Here is a 4183-nt window from a genome sequence, read left to right as displayed (position 1 = left end):
GGTCCGGCCGGGGAGGGACCAGGCGGGCCTGGGGGCGGGGCCGGCCGGCCTCGGGGCGGGGCGTCCCCCCTGGCGGCTCCCGGGGCTCGTGCCCGCCGGTGCGCGCTCCGCCCCGTGGGGTCCCAGCCTGTGCAGAGCCCTGTTTTCCGCCGGAGCTGGTCTCTTCCGGGCACCGGCCTCTCCCTCGCGGCTTCCTCTCTCCTCCCCGGACAAAGCACATAATCCAGGTCTGAACTGCCATCGTCACGTCACCTCCCAGGAAAAAACACTCCAATAACAGCCGCCTCCCATTCCCCACCCTCCCGCGCCCTCATCCTCAGGCCTAACGGCCTTGTTCCCTTTCAGCCCTCATCCTTTCCTAGAAACACATTTGGAGCATCAGCTACTCCAAGTGCTGCTGCTGCTGCTGCCTCCAGGAAGCCTTCTCTGATCTCGGCCGCTACCACTTTGCTCTCCATCACAGGGAGCGCGCCCTCCTCCGCATCCTTCTGGGGCGAAGGCTCCCTCCGAGGCTGAGGCCGGGTCTTGCTCAACTTCCTCCGCCCCCACCCGCCCCCGGCACTGAGCCCAGAGCTGGCATCGATGACAAAAGCGTGAGGGGTGTTTGCCACTGGGAGACGCCAGAGGTGTGTGCCTGAGTGGGCGGCGGGGGTGTCTGGAGGAGTCATAAGAATCTCCTTTACAGCAGACACAGTAAAAACCCATGTTGCCTCTGGCCCGACGACACAGAACTTTCCTGATGGTGCAGAACCTTGGCTCACACACAGCCGCCTGCAGCCGGTGCAGAGGAAAGCGCTCAGCATCTGAAGATTCGACTGCAGTCAGGCTCAGGGACGGGGCGGCCTCCGCCCAGGCCTTAGCCCCTTGGAGCCTGGTCTTAATTTGCAAAGCAGTAAGGCCTGTCTGGCCTTCTCAGGTGATTGATGGTGGGGACGCAGTGAAATGCAAGCTCATCCGGTTGTTTTCAGGTGGTGGGGGCTCTGGAGCCGGACCACCTGAGTTCAGATCCTTGCCCTACCACTTACCACCTGTGCCCCCTTGGACAAACCCTTCAACCTCACTGGGCCTTGGCTTCCTCCTCTGTAAAATGGGGGCAAAAACAGACCCTGCCTCTTGTAAGAAGCCCCTTGGCCGGACATGGCGCACACGCTCATAACTGCTAGCAGCTGTTATTGTTATTATCAGCACACGAGGACCCCAATGTCTCATCAGCTTTGAGGCAAACTCTACTCTCCCTCGGCCCAGAGGAGCTCGGCTTTGATTGATCTCCCCGACCTCAGCTCCTTCCCTAGCCCTGCTGCTTGCTCCCTGGGGGTGGGGGCGGGCATCAGTCTCTCCTGAGTCTCCGGGCACCTCGGTGCAGGGCCCCTTACACATCTGCCCTGCGGGCTAGGGCCAAAATTCCTGAACCTCCCTCCTCCCAGAGGCATCGACAGGACCGGCCCAACTCCATCCCTCCTTCCCTCCATCCCTCTAGGTGGGTGCGGGGGCGCAGGCTGACGCTTGCTGGCGCCCAGGCCACTCTGTCCTTCTGCCCTCCCGGTCCAGGTCTGGCTGCCCAAGTGGACTCTTCTCCCTCCTCGGGAGCCCGAGGACCTGGCCTAGCCGGCCCCTTCGGACTAGATAAACAAAACCATGCCCCTTTCTCAGCACTCGCTGGCTCTTGTCACCTGATCCTTTCCCCTCTCAAAGGCTTGGACCGCCTGGAGGAGCAAGTTTGAGGAGAGACTCAGGCCTGGTTGGAGGGGAGAGGGGTCTGGACCCGGGGGGACCAGAATCAGGCAGTAGTGTTGGTCTCATGCTGGGTCAAGACCCTGGCCCTTCTTGGAGCTCCTGAGCCCCCACCCCGTGCGTGCGTGGTGTTTGTCACTGTCCTGGATGGGGTGGGAGGTTAAGAAATGGAAAGGGGGGAGGGGCTCCCGATTGCTAGGGATTATCTGGAGAAAGGCCTCTTCCCCCTGGGACATAGAGGTGGGCCAAAGCAGGAGCATTGCTCCTCAGTAGCACACACAGGGGCCGTTTATCATGCTCCCTCCTATCCCGGGGTGCTGCAGGGCGCAGAGAGGAAGGAGACCAGGGCCTCCTGCAAAGAGCCTCACTCTCGAGGGGACTGAAAGTGCTCAAGGCATGATAACAGGAAGGAGAAGGGCAGCCATTCCGGGTCATTCCCCGTCTTAGGGATGAGAAAACCAAGGCGAGCAGCTGGGGTTGGAATGCAGCCACACTCTGATGTTAGACTCCCGCGGACTCCAACACCTGAGCTGCGTCGTCAGCCCTGGAGCCTGCAGAAGGGGAGGGATTCGTGGTGGTGGCTGACGCCGGGCATTTGTCCCGTAGAAACGTGGCCCACTGCCCGGTGACGTACGTGCAGAGAGCTTATCACAGCCTCGGCTGCAACAACGGCACCTGTCCAGCCGGAGGGGCAGGGTGTCAAATAGACCAGGGTATAATTTGTGGTGATGTCACGGGGCTGTTAAACCAGGGAGGCAGCACTCTCGGTGTTGATATGGAATACAAGAGACATTAAGTGAAAAAGAGCAAGGTGCAAGTTTAGGATAATTCTATTTACCTACATTTAAAGGGAACGTACACATATATGCTGGTAGAACTGCAAAAACTTTCTGGAAGAGGGTTTGTGGAGTAACCTTACGTGGGGGCCGGGAGGGGAAACGAGGGAGACAGGGGCTTGCTTTTCTTCTTCATACCATGTGCATGTATTACTTTCATAACTTACTGAAAAACACAGTCTAAGGACTGTGTTTTTTTTCAGTGGGCCTAATGGTATAGGGAGGATCTTGACACGTAGGGATGAGGAACAGTAGAACGAACGAGAAGGAAGACACGGGGAGCACGGACACGCCTGCTGTGGGAGGGAAACTGCTGGGGCCCTGGTTTGGCCTCATCACAGGATGTCAGGAGGAGGGTGGGCCGCAGGCCTGGGAAGGCGGGTGGGCGTGTGCTGGAGGCTCTGATGGATCAGGATAACGTGTTTTTCTTTTGTCCTGTAAGCAATGGGGAGAACCAGGAAATTGCACCCTAATAGTTTACAGTTGCGGAAACTGTTTGGAAAGGGCTTTCTCAGACGTGATTACATTTTTAATCTTGAGAGCAATCCTGCAAGGTAGGCAAGAGAGGTTTTACAGATGAGGAAACAGGCTGTTGTGGAATGAAGACCACACACTCTAGTTTTAAAATGAGAAGACTTTGTCCTTTGTAAGCAGTGCTTTGCAGGAAGGCAGGAGGGGGAGCAACCACGGGCCAGCTCCCCAACACATGAGAACAACAGGTTTCTTTCATGCCTGAGTAATCCTGAGACCCTCTCATGACACTCAGATCGAGAACACCCCTGGTAGAAAAGGGCAGTGGGACCCTGAAGTCCTAAGTTAGCGAAGTCAGAAAGGCTCTGATGATATATCTTTGAAGGATGCCCCTGTGTTTGTCCAGGGGAGTAAAATAGTAGAAGTCTCTTTCTTAGCTGAGATTTTAAAAGTTTTAGATGACGTAATGAAGTTCTATTGAACGAAGGGGTGCTGACTTTCTTGTCAAGGTTCAGAGAGGTTTATGGCTGTGCCCAAAGCCACACAGCTGGTGGAGAGCAGAGGTAGGTGCTGGACCCAAGGCCCATGCTCTTTCCAGCCATCGTGGTGGACCATACCCAATTTCAGAAAGGTTGTTCTGGCTGTGCTTAGGACAGACTGGTTTGGGCGAAGTTGGGGAGGCCAGTGAAGAGACTACTGCAAGGGCCCAAGTGAGAGGGATGGGGGAGGGGGCCCATGAGAAAGGCATCCTCTCTCTCCAGAATTTGGCCAACACAGCACCCAGATGTCCTCTCCATGTATGCTCCGGATTTCTCTCCCCTCACCTACTGGCTCCAGGGGGGCAAAGTCAGGAAGAGTGGGCTTGAGTGAGGTGAAGCTGAGGGGTTTTCCAGAGAAGGGGGCCAGCGTCTCGTTGGGCGCCGGCTGTTGCTATTGATGGTGAAGGGTCACCACCTAGTGACTATGTGCGGTACTGCACCGAGGGACCTGGAGAAGCCACGATTTCTCTTGCTCCCTCTACCTGCTTTCTCACCAGAAACCTTGCAGTCCCGCCTAAAGGTTAACGACCTCAAACCCACGGGCTTGCTCTTAAGAGGGCTTGTCAGAGTTCGTAGGACGCCAAACCCTGCCTGCCTTTGAGGACG

Source organism: Equus przewalskii, chromosome 10 (assembly GCF_037783145.1).
Source record: "Equus przewalskii isolate Varuska chromosome 10, EquPr2, whole genome shotgun sequence".
NCBI lineage: Eukaryota > Metazoa > Chordata > Mammalia > Perissodactyla > Equidae > Equus > Equus przewalskii.
The sequence above is the reverse complement of the archived record's forward strand: the minus strand, read 5'-3'. Positions refer to the sequence as shown.